The 13,519-nt window shown below is 36.7% G+C and overlaps 1 pseudogene; it reads right to left on the bottom strand.

Moving 5' to 3' along the window:
* Window positions 1-3,078: 3,078 nt before the first annotated feature.
* LOC108307009 lies at window positions 3,079-3,525 on the bottom strand (annotated as a pseudogene).
* Between the last annotated feature and the right edge of the window lie 9,994 nt (window positions 3,526-13,519).

Here is a 13,519-nt window from a genome sequence, read left to right as displayed (position 1 = left end):
AAATCACGAATGATCGGTTTGGTCATCAGCACCGATGTGATTTGTACATAAAACAAAAGCACCTTCCACACCTGATCAGTGATGAGCTAAGCTAAGCTGGGACTCTAAGAGGACACTGCCTGAATGAGGCATTTGGATGAAGCCGTTAGCCTCTTGGAGCATTCTTGTCCTGAGAGTATCTCCTATAAAATGGAATCCTTGGGGCTTGAAAGAGTTAAAACAACTTTGGATCTGCCTCACTCTTACCCACAGAGGAACTTGCCCACTGGGAGAATCTGGCTCCATGCTAAGAATTCACTGCCAGAAAGTGAAATCAAAGACTTCACTGGATCTATACACCTGGATACCCTCAGGAGAAAAGAGTGAGGGAAGGGATATTTCACTTTCAGAGTTTCCAAAAGCAAAGCCCAACAGGTCCAGCTGCAAGGAGAAAAAATGATCCCTGGAAGAAATAATCCAAAAAAAAACTTATGGCTTGTCAAAGAGAGGACCCCTAAAAGGATATGTTGGATAAAATACAGGACAGCCAGTTAATCTTGAATTCTTGATAAACAAGTATAAGTATGTCTCAAATGTGGCATGAAACATTCTTATATTAAAAAAAGATGTGAGATCCAGATTTACCTGGCCATTCTGTATCTTTACTTATCAAATCTGGTAATCCTACCCCCAAGCAGACTGCCCCATGGAGGCATGCTCCCTCTTTACCTGCCCTTGAAAAAACTTCATCCTACTTTTTGGATCAGGGGCTCCCTTCAAACTCTGTAATCATGAGCTTAAGCCCCTCCAGCCCCAGGAAAGGGGGTGCACCTTCCAGAGCCCCAGGCTTTCCCAGCATGCTCCCTTTAAAGTCCTTGCAGGTTGGTCAGGGACCAGCCTTGGAGGTTCACCGAAGTTCAACAGAGTAGGGGATTAAAGAAACCCACTGCCTGATGAATAAATGTTTACGATAACCACTTTCCCTCCTTGACTTGCTAGAGAGTTTTCATCAGAGCTGCACTGCCATCAGCCAAGCTGTTTGCTTTTTTTCTGATAAGTTGTTTGTGCCTTGCTGCTGCAAACAAAAACATCTGTGGAAAGTCCACCAACAGGAAACTTTGGAGGGAAAAAGGTGAAAAAACCCACATTTCCTGCTGATCCTGCTTTATGCACGTCTGAAAAGAAAGAATGTAGTTAAATCAACAACCCTCTAGTACAAGTGTAAGCTAGGTCTAGAGTGTGATAAAAACTGAGTGGCACTGAGCAGGCTTTTGTCTGCTTCCTATTTTACCTGAGCGAGGTGCATTGAAGAGAGGTTTAGTTTCTCTTGCTTGCTCTAATTCTCCAAGGAATGTAACTGCCAAAACAAAAACAAAAACTCCTAATGCTGTACCTTACATGCAAGTGTAGCTACGGGAGAGGAATGCCGTAGTGAATTATAGATGATCTGTTTCAGTGGAATTTCCAAGCACACATATCCTAAATTGCTACAACCAGAATAAAGCAAGCAAAAGAATATACATGGCAAGGTAATCTCAGGGGAAGCATTTGATCTTCATGTGTACAGGCTGTGAGAGTTCTTTCAGTATTCTGCTTTCTCCTGTGCTAGGCAGTCGAGAAAGTTTTAAGAATAAATGTGTTCTGTCCTAAAGACAGTGAAAGGCCAGGGATAGAAAGGACATGGCTGGAGAAGGGGAAGCAAGTAAGAAATGCACTCTCATGTCATTTCCCTGATTGATCTCAGTACCACAGAACAGCTAGGACCTGATACCATCTTGCTTCCTAAGCGTGTGTGTGTGCGTGTGGTGTCGGTTTGAAACACAGAGAGACAGACACACAGAGACAGGGAAAGAAGAGAATGAGCAGGAGGAAGAGAGTGGGAGAGAGAGCCTGAGAAGCAGAGATAAAGAGAAATATGTAGCCTAATTTCTTGGTCCAGAGCCAGCTTACATACAATTCAGAATTTAGGTGTTTAGGGGGACTGTACAACCTCAAGAGGACCCAGTCCTTTATGACTTCTTTAATGACTTAGACTAAGGAAAATCCAAATTCAGCCTTGCCTAAACTCCCAGTGTAATATAGAGGTCAGGGACGAGAGTAACCCCAAGTCATCATTGGAATGTGTCCTCAGCCACAGGTGGCAAGTATAGTATGATGTTATAGCTTATGCTTGGCAGTGGAAGGAATAAAAAAAATCAAACTGAAAATGGAGTTAGTCATTCTGATAGAAAAAAAAAAAAAGCATGTGAGGGTTTATGTGAGGGTAGGATGTGGCCAAGGCATATTTTATCTATCTGTATTCCTGCCACATAATTGAATTGGTTAGCTTGTGTTTCTCCAAATTCAGAGTATATTAGATTCAGATGGGGAACATTTTTTTTTAAAGAAAACAACAAACAACAGCAAAAATAAATAAATAAAATGAACATTCAGGGCTCCACCCTCAGGTTTTGGTTCTGAAAGTAAATCCGGTGCATGCAATCTACCAAGCAAACCTCAAGCAATGATGCTGAGAATGTATTGGGTAAACTGCCTCCCTGGATAACCAGGTAAAGCAAACTTCCTGGCTTCTGGCTCAAAAGAACAAGTAACATAGTGATTTAGAGAAGGTTTGGGAGTCAGTCAGATTTCAGCTCCATTCCCAGACTTTATTACTTGCTAGGTTATGATATATAGTAGTGACTTAATCTCATTAGAAATCAGTGTCTTCATCTATAAATTCAGGATGTTATATATAATATAGTACACACCTTCTCAGGTGATTGCAATAATAAAATGAGCTGATACCTGGAAAGGATGTAGTAGAGTCCTTGGCCAAAAATAAGTGAGTTGCTGCTACTATTGTTATCTCCACCATCATCACAGTCACTGTCACTATTAGAAATAATGTGTCCCCTTATGGAGGACAAAATATGTGCCAGGCAGTGGCTTACAACTCCACTTTACAGCACACAGAAGTGCTGCATACATTCTATGGTATCAATGTATCATACGTTATTTTAGCCATTTCCCAACTGATAAATATTTCAGCATTTTTTTTCTTATTTTGGCTATTACCAATAATGATGGAAAAATATACTTTTATATACTTTTCTTTTGAGTTTCAGTTATTTATTAATCAGTGTAATCACCAATAGATTACATTAACATGATTTCATGCATTTAGAGAAGAAATATTTCCTGGTTTAGTGGAAAATTGTGCAGATAGCTTCTGGAAGACCTTCATTTTAAAGCAGCTTTACATTTCATTTAGTAATCTGGACATTCTTTCTTCAGTTTGCTGTAATCCACATTCACTGAGTAGAACTTGTATTGATCATTGGGACCCAGTTGGTTCTAGGGCTCTAGGTTATTCTTTTTGTCCCAACAAACATTTGGATTGAACAATGCCAAACGCAAGAGATACAGGGCTGCTCCACCACCTCCAGCTCTAATAAATACAAAGAGGGGGATCAAGCTTGGATGCTTCTTGGCCTGACCTAAGATGTGGCGGAGCATATTTGCAGCAGAGACCTCCGATTGGAAAGAAGAAAATCAGCCCAGTCACCAGGCCCCAGGCTTAGTATCTGCACTGACACTGTGCGGACTTCCAAAGTCACCTTTTATATATATTTTTTGTGTGCTTACACTAGTATTTCTTTAGGATGGCTACCCTGGAATGATAAGTACTGGGTTAAAGTAAGATATATTTGATATTTTGACACTATTGCTAAGTTTCTTTCCAATAAGGGTGTTATCATATAGTCTATGAGAATGCCCATTTTCTCAATATCTTGCCAGAATAATGATGGGTCAAAACAATATTATTGTTTTAAAAACTGTATTTCCACAATTTTTTGTTAGGCTCAGCATTTATCAATGTTTTTAAATGGACAGCTATGTTTCTTCTGTTGCTTGTCTGTTCTTGATCTCTGTTCATTTTCTACTCTGATGTGTGTCCTATATTGATTTATATTCTTTGTATGTCCTGGATATTGAGACTTTTGTGTGTTGTCTGTTGCAACAGTACTTCTCTTCTTTTTAAATTTTGTTTATGATTTTTTTTTATTGTCAGAATTTAAATCTTCAGCTGCTTTAATAGCTTCTGGAGTTTTATATCTCCAATACCCACATTGTAAGAATATTGTGTAGAAATTTCATCTTACTGTTTTCTAGTTCTATATTTTTTATTTAATACCTGAATCCATAAGGAATTTGCATTTGTGTACAGTGCTTGGTATAGATTTTGTTTTATTTTAAAAAACTGACAGCTTTTTTCAACACCATTTATTAAATGTTATGTCCATACCCCTAATTTGAAACATTACAGTTAACGCACATCATAGATTTCTGTTACATTGATCTAGTTAGCTCCTTTGCCATTTCTCCACTATTTTAATATTTGTTATTTAAATATGTAAATTTATTATTATTTTTTAAAACATTAGGAAAGGTAAGCCTTTACCCTCCCCCCCATTATTCTTTCCCTTAAAAAATTTAAGAAAGTTTTCTTACATATTCTTATTTTCTTCTTCAGAAAAGTTTTAGAATTGACTCATTACATTTTTAAAAATCATGTTAAAATCATTATTGAAGGTCTGGGCATGGTGGCTCACATGTGTAATACTAACACTTCGGGAGGTGGAGGCAGGAGGATCACTTGAGCCCAGGAATTCAAGACCAGCCTGAGCAACATAGTGAGACCCCATTTCTATTTTTTTTTAATTATTATTGAGACTGACTTCACTCTGTCAATTTATTTTCCAGCTACTCAGGAGGTTGAGGCAGGAGAATTGCCTGAACCCAGGAGGCGGAGGTTGCGGTGAGCCGAGATCACACCATTGCACTCTAGCCTGGGCAACAAGAGCGAAACTCCGTCTCAAAAAAAAAAAAAAATTAGCTTATTTAATCATATCCAGGAATATGATATATTAGTCTATTTATTCAGATTTTCTCTTACTTATTTCAATTACGTTTTATAGTTTTCTTCAGATAGATTCTTGTATATTCCCTGTTATGTTTACTGATAGGTGTTTGATAAGGTTTTACTGCCATTATCAATAAGTTTTTTTTTTTGGAAAAAATTTTTTTTTATTGTACTCTAGGTTCTGGGGTACATGTGCAGATCATTCAGGGCTGTTGCATAGGTGCATACATATCCAGGTGGTTTGCTGCCTCCATTCCCCTTCAACTATACCCAGCATTTCTCCCCACATTATCCCTCCACACCCCCTGCTGTCCCTCCCCTAGCCACCCCCAACTGGCCCCAGTGTGTGATGCTCCTCTCCCTGAGTCCATGTGTTCTCATTGTTCAACACTCAGCTATGAGTGAGAACATGAGGTGTTTGGTTTTCTGTTCTTGTGTCATATCAATAAGATTTTTTCAAGTTGCTATTGCGTTTGAAAAGGAACACTCCTGAAATTTTACCTGTTGCTATACTGTAGTCACCTTTTAAAACTCATTTATTTATTTAAATAATCAAAAAGTTGCTATCTAGATTTTTATTAAATAATTATTGAGCACCCATTATGTGTCAAATGTTGCAAATATTGCCAGGTCTGTGTCCACAGACACTCTGCATTCCAGTGAAGGAAAATGAGCCTCAAACTAAGAAACAATACATATTTTAGTGCTATGAAGGAAATAAAACAGACTGATGTAACAAAGAGTGAAGAGGTTATATACAGGTATATGACCAAGGAAGGTCTTTTTGAGTCCATACTTGAGACTGAGGAAAAAGTGGGCCCAGTCATGTCAAGAACTTTCTAGAAGCGTAGACAACTAACCCAAAGGCCCTGATGCTAGAAAGCATCTGGCGGTTCAACAAACAGAAATTGGATCTAACTGTGCAAGGAAGAGAGTTCAGAGAAATAAATAGAAACCAAGATAATAGAAGTCTGGTTAGGCCAGGGCAAGGAGCTCAAATATTCCAAGTGCAGGTGGGAACTACTGAAAGTGCATAGCAGTGAAAATCTGATTTATGCTTTAAAACAATTGCTCAGGCTGTATGGAGAAACATCTTCAAGTAAACAAGAGTAGAAATAGGAGAGGTTGCATTGCAAGAGTTGACAGTGATGGTGGCTTGACTAGATTGGCAGTAGCAGATGGAGAGGCATGAATGCACTCAAGTTCAACTACGAGGTAGACTGAATTAGAGTCACTAATGCATTTAATGGAGAGTAATATTAGGCTTTTGGCTTGAATAACTGGGTGGTTTGTGGTAACATTTGTTGAGCTAACAAACTCTGGCGAATGGTAGTTTGTCAAGGGAGAGAGAGGATCAAGGATTCTGTTTTGGAAATGTTTATTTTGAAATGCCTAGTTGACATCCACATAAATATGTCAAATACATAGTTGCACAGATGAATTTGCTGCTCAAGGGAACAATCAATCCTGGAGCTATAAACCTGAAACTCATAAGCATGTAGTTAGAATTTAAAGCCGTAGGACTAGATAATGTAGGAAGATGGTAAAGTTAAAGAAGAAAGAACTCATGACCAAACTCTATGTCAATGTAGCAGTTAGATGTCAGGTAGAGAAGGAGGAGATAGCAAAAGAGCTGGAAAAAGTAAAGGAGGAGGAACAGCAGGAAAGAGTGATGTCACAGAAGCCAAGAGAGGATGGAGATTTAAAGAGAGCGTTCCATCAAAAGCTACTAAGTTGGGAAAAAAAGGTGTACATGACCTTCACAAAACCAGCTTCAGTGAAATATTGGGATGAAAGCCATGTTGAAATGGGTTGAGTAATAATAGAAGATGAGGAAATGGAGACAACTAGAGTAGGCAATTAACCCCTTAAAGAAGGTTTGTTGCAATGGGAACAAAGAAATAGAGTAGTAACTAAAGGGGATGAAGCGGGATGAGCGAATGATTTGCCCTTGTTCAAAATATTTTAGAAGATATCAAAGCTTGTCTTCTTCTGAGATGAGTCAATAACCCAGCAGAAAGGAAGAAATCAAAGATGTAGGAAAGAGAAGAAAGCATACATAAGCAATGTTATTGAGGGAAGAGAAAGAATGAAACCCCAGGACTTTAGCAGAGAGATTGATCTTTGATGGGTTCAGAGATATATCTTCTATTCGAAAGGGAGAATAAATAGAAAATATAGGAACCTATACTGTACAGATAGATTTATAGATTTTGTTGTAGAAAATGGAGAAGTTCTTTTTTGAATCTATAAAGAGGATTCATGTTAATTTATCATTTCTAGGTAAATGATATCTCTGAAGATAATTACCTCTTCTTTTACTAATAAATGTCTTATTACATTGGTTACTACCTCTAGTCCAATATTTAGTGAGTAATAGTAATGACAATAAGAATTCTGTGTTTTTTTTAAAGGAAATGATTCTACTACCTAACCATTACATAAGACGCTTATACTTACTGGCTCCTGGTAAATATAGTTCATCAATAAAGGATATTTATGTTTCTTAATGTTGAGCCATACTTGGAATGGTTCGTCTTGGGATGAACTCTACATGGTGGTAATACATCTTTTTCTTTTAATGTGCTTCTCAATTTGAGTTGCTAATGTCTTATTTAGATTTTTTAAAATTTATATTTATAAATAAAACTGTCACAGAGTGTTTCTGTGTATGTGCTATCATAGATTTTGGTCTCATGGCTATGCTAGTTCCCTAAAATAATTTAGAAAGTTTTATATATTTTCTAAACTCTAGAACAGTTTTTAAAAACTGGAAGAGGAATTATTTGTTAAAAAGAAATCTCTTGTAAAATTATTTTTTAAAGAAGTTTAGTGATTTTTTTGAGAAAAGAAAGTTATCAGAATATATCTTCAGATTTTTCTGTGATTATTAGTCTATTCAGGTCTTTTAGTTTTTTTCTATTTCCAGTTGTGGTCATTTTCTTCTCCTAGAAAATATTCACTCATTCCAATTTTAAAATGTGTTTGTATAGTTATACATATTATGATCTTATAATTTAAAAAATCTCCATTTTCTTCCAATTTTTATTTTAGGTTCAATAGGTAAATTGCCTGTGCTGGAATTAGGTGTACAAATTATTTTATCACTCAGATACTGAGCATAGTACCCAATGGTAGTTTGTCAATTCTGACCCTCCTCCCACCCTCCAACTTCAAGTAAGTCTGTGTCTATTGTTACCCTCTTTGTGTCGATGTGCACTCAGTGATAAGAACCCACTTTTACATGAGAATATGCAGTATTTGGTTTTCTATTCCTGTGTTAATTTGCTTAGGATAATGGCCTGCAGGTGCATCCATGTTGCGGCAAAGGTCATGGTTTCATTCTTTTCTATGGCTGCATAGTATTTCTTGATATATATATATACCACATTTTCTTTATCTAATCCACCATTGTTGGGAATCTAGTTTGATTCCATGTCTTTGCTATTGTAAAAAGTGCTGTGATTAATATACTACATTGTATTTTTTATGGTAAAATGATTTACATTCCTTTTGGTATATGCAAAATAATGGGATTGCTAGGTTGAATGGTACTTATGGTTTAAGTGGTTTGAAGAATATTTAAAATGCTTTCCATAGTGGCTGAACTAACTTACATTCTCACCAGCAATGTATAAGCATTCCCTTTTCTCTGCAATCTTGCCAATATCTATTGTTTTTTGACACTATTTAAATAATATCTATTCTGACTGGTGTTGAGATACTATCTCATTGTGATTTTGATTTGCATTTCTCTAGTGATTAGCATTGCTGAGCATTTTTTTTTCATATGCTCTTGGCTGCATGTATGTCTTCTTTTGAGAAGGGACTATTTGTGTCCTTTGCCCACTTTTAATGGGGTTGTTTGTTCTTTGCTTGTTGATTTGTTTGTTTCTTACAGATTCTGGATAGTAAACCTTTGTTGGATGTATAGTTTGCAAACATTTTCTCCCATTCTGTAGGTTGTCCATTTACTCTGTTGATAGTTTATGTTTCTGTGCAGAAGCTGTTCAGTTTAATTAGGTCCCATTCATCAATTTTTATTTTTGTTGCAATTGCTTTCAGTGTCTTCATGATGAAAACTTTGCCAAGGCCTATGTCCAGAATGGTTTTCCCTAGGTTTTCTGCTAAGGTTTTTATATTCTTAGGTTTTACATTTAAGCCTTTAATCCATCTTGAATTGATTTTTGCATACAGTGAAAGGAAGGTGTCCAGTTTCAATCTTTGGCATATGGCTAGCCAGATATCTCAGCACCATTTATTAAACATGGAGTCCTTTCCCTATTGTTTGTTATTGTCAGCTTTCTGGAAGATCTAATGATTGTACATGTGTGGCTTTATTAATGAGTTTGCTAACCTGTTCCATTGCCATACCTGTCTGTTTTTATACAAATACCAGGCTATATTCATTAGTGTAGTTTTGTAGTACAGTTTGAAGTTAAGTAGTGTGATGCCTCCAGCTTTGTTCTTTTTGCTTAGGATTGCTTTGGCTATTTGGGCTGTTTTTTAGTTCCATATGAATCTTATAATTTTTTTTTTCTAACTCTCTGAAAAATGATGTTGGTAGTTTGATCAGAATAGCATTGAATCTGTAAATTGCTTTGGTCAGAATGGCCATTTTAACAATTTTGATTCTTCCTATCCACAAGTATGCAATGTTTTTCCATTTGTTTGTGTCATCTCTGATTTCTTTCAGCAGTGTTTTTTCATTCTCATTGTAGAGATCTTTCATTTTCCCTGGTTAGCTGTATTCATAGGTATTTTAAATTTGTTTGTGGCTATTTAAAAGGGGATTATCTTCCTGATTTGATTCTCAGCTTGGACATTATTGGTGTACAGAAATGCTACTGATTTTTGTACATTGATTTTGTAACTCAAAACTTTACTGAAGTTGTTTATCAGTTCTAGAGGCCTTTGGACAGCTATTATTAAATTTCCTAGATGTGGAATTGTATCATCTGTGAAGAGAGATAGTTTGACTTTCTCTTCTCTATTTAAATGCCTTTTATTTCTTTCTCTTGCCTGATTGCTCTGGCTAAGATTTCCAGCACTACGTTGAACAGAGGGGTGAGGGTGGACATCCTTGCCTTGCTCTGGTTCTCAAACAGAATGCTTCCAACTTTTGTCTGGTTCAGTATGAGGTTTGCTGTGATAAATGTCTCTTATTATTTTGAAGTATGTTCTTTTGAAAAGTTTTTAACATGAAGGAAAGTTTAATTTTATCAAAAGCCTTTTCTGTGTCTATTGAGATGGCCATGTGGTTTTTGTTGTTAGTTCTGTTTATGTGATGAATCACATTTATTGATTTGTGTATGTTGAACCAAACTTGTATCTCCAGAATAAAGTCTACTTGATCATGGTAGATTTGCTTTTTGATGTACTACTGGATTCAAGTAGCCAGTATTTTGCTGAGGATTTCTGCATCTATGTTCATCAGTGATACTGGCTTGAAGTTCTCTTTTCTCATTGTGTCTCTGCCAAGTTTGGTCTCAAAATGATGCTGGCCTCATGGAATGAGTTAGGGAGGAGTCTTTCTTCCTCAGTTTTTTTGAATAATTTCAGTAGAATTGGTATCAGCTCTTACTTATATGTCTGGTAGAATTGGGCTGTGTATCTATCTGGTCCAGGACTTTATCTGGTTGGCAAGTTTTTTATTACTGATTCAATTTCATATCTCATCTTTGGTCTATTCAGGTATTTATTTTCTTCCTGGTTCAATCTTGGCAGGTTGTATGTTTCCAGGAATTTTTCCATTTCTTCTAGGTGTTCTAGTTTGTGTGTATAACAGTGTTTATAATAGTCTTTGAGGGTGTTTTGTACTTCTGTGGGGTTAATGGTAATGTCACCTTTGTCATTTTTTATTGTGTTCATTTGGAATCTTCTCTATTTCTTTACTTATTAATCTAGCTAGTGGTCTGTCAATCTTATTTATTCTTTCAAAGAACCAACTTTTGGTTTTGTTGATTTTTTGGTATGGATTTTCACATCTCAATTCCATTCAGTTCAGTTCTGATTTTGTTTATTTCTTTTCTTCTGCTAGATTTGGGGCTGGTTTGTTCTTGTTTTTCTAGTGTTTCTGTAATGTTAGGTAGTTACATTGAGGTCTTTCTAACTTTTTGATGTAGGAATTTAGTGCTGTAAACTTTCCTCTTAACCATTGTTTTAGCTCTTTCCCAGAGATTCTGGCATACTGTATCTTTGGTTCCATTAGTTTGAAATAATTTCTTGATTTTTGCTTTGATTTCATTCTTTACTCAGAAGTTATTCAGGAGCCATGTGATTATATGATTTTGAAAGACCTTCACAGTATTCTATTTTTATTGCTCCCTGGTCTGAGAGTGTGCTTGGTATGACTTAGTTTTTTTGGAATTTGTTGAGAATTGCTATATGGCTGAGCATGTTGTTGATTTTAAAATATGTCCCATGTGCAGAAGAGAAGAACATGTATTCTGCTGTTGTTGAGAGGCGTATTCTATAGATGTCTGTTATATCCATTTGGTCAAGTGTCTAGTTGAGTTACCAAATATCTTTGTTAGTTTTCTGCCTCAGTGATCTGTCCAAGACTCTCAGTGGGGTGTTGGACTCCCACTATTATTGAGTGGTTATCTAAAGTCTCTTCATAGGTCTCTAATAACTTGTCTTATAAATCTGGGTGCTCTATTATTGGGTACATATATTTAGGACAATTAAGTCTTCTTGTTGAATTGGGTACATATATTATATTTAGGACAGTTAAACCTTTCTCATTATCTAATGCCCTTATTGTCCTTTTTGATCATTGTTCATTCAAAGTTTGTTTTGTCTGAAATAAGAATAGCAGCCTCTGCTCTTTTTTGTTTTTCATTTATTTGATAGATCTTTCTCTATCCCTTTACTTTGAACTTGTGTGTCATTACATGAGTGATGGGTCTCTTGAAGACAGCATACAGTTGGGTCTTTCTTCTTTATACAACTTGACATTCAGTGTCTTTTAAGTTGGGCATTTAGCCAATTTACATTCAAGGTTAACACTGATGTGAGGATTTGATATTGTCATCATGTTGTTAGCTTATCGATATGTAGACTTGATAGTATAATTACTTTGTAGTGTTGATGGTCTATCTACTTAAGTGTGTTTTATGGTTGCTGGTAATGGTCTTTCTTGTTCACATTTAACACCCCCTTAGGACCTCTTGTAAGGCAGGTTCTGGTGGGAACAAATTCCTTTAGCACTTGTTTATCTGCAAAAGATTTTATCTCTCATTTGCTTTTGAGGTTTAATTCATCTGAATATGAAACTCATGGTTGGAATTTCTTTTCTTTAAGGATGCTGTAGATAGACTCCCAGTCTCTTCTATCTTCTAAGGTTTCTGCTGAAAGGTCCACTGTTAGCCTGAAAAAAATTCCCTTTGTATCTGACCTTCCCCTTCTCTCAAGCTGTCTTCAATATTTTTTCTTTCACACTGATCTGGATAATCTGATGACTGTGTCTTGGGAATTGTCATCTTGTATAGTATGTCACTCGGGTTCTTTGAATTTCCTGAATTTGCATGTAAACCTCTCTAGGGAGATTGTGGAAACTTTTGTGGACAATAGCCTTAAATATATTTTCCAAGTTGCTTGCTCTCTCTCTCTCTCTTTCTGGGATGTCAATTAGTCATAGGTTTGGACTCTTTTAATAATCCCATATTTCTCAGAAGTTTTATTCATTTTTTAAAAATTCTTTTAAAAAACTTTTGTCTGACTGAGTTCATTTAAAGAACTGGCATTTGAGCTTTGAGATTCTTTTCTCAGCTTGGTCTATTTTGCTCCAATACTTCCAATTTTATTATTAAATTCTTGTAGTGAGTTTTTAAGCGATCTAAGATTGATTTCATTTTTTCTTAAAATGGCCATTTTATCTTGCAGCTCTTGAATCATTTTATTGGATTCCTTAGGTTCCTTGGATAGGGTTTCAATCTTGATGATCTTCATTACCATTGAGATTCTAAATTCTATGTCTTTCATTCCAGCCATCTCCATCTGGTTAAGAATCATTACCTGGGAGCCAGTGAGGTTATATGAAGCTAAGAAGAGACTCTGGCATTTAGGATTGCCAGAGTTCTTCTGCTGGTTCTTTCTCATCTGTGTGGGCTGGCGCTCCTTTAATGTTTGAAGTTGCTTCCTTTGGATAGGGCCCTTTGCTCATATTTTTTTGATGCCCTTGTGGGTTTGATTGTGGTATAACTTGAGTTTTGTCTATTGGTTTTGTTTCTCGATTAGTTCAGGGGCCAAGGCTAACCTCAGCACTCTTAGGATTTGTGCTCTAACCCTGGGGGTGCTGGGACTGAACTCAAAGCTTTTTTCTCTGGCCCCTCAAGTTTCAGTACCTGTTGCGTTGGAGGGACTGAGGTGTCCCTAGTCTGCTGGCAACAACACTCCAATGAGGAATGCTGGCAAAAGTACTTCATCAGGGAGATGGTGAGCAGCAGCCATGTCCACGCATGAGCATGCAGGAGATAGTAGAAAATGCCAAGTACTATACTTGCATTAATGAAGCAGAGGTAGACTGCAAGAGAATGTGTGCTTGAGAAGCAGTTGGGGAAGGCTGCAGGTGAGTATGTGCTGGCCAGGGAGAACTTTGGGCAGGTGCTCATCTGTGGGGGCCCACCAGCA

The sequence above is a fragment of the Cebus imitator genome, unplaced genomic scaffold (assembly GCF_001604975.1).
Source record: "Cebus imitator isolate Cc_AM_T3 unplaced genomic scaffold, Cebus_imitator-1.0 Scaffold76, whole genome shotgun sequence".
Classification (NCBI taxonomy): Eukaryota; Metazoa; Chordata; class Mammalia; order Primates; family Cebidae; genus Cebus; species Cebus imitator.
The sequence above is the reverse complement of the archived record's forward strand: the minus strand, read 5'-3'. Positions and strand labels throughout refer to the sequence as shown.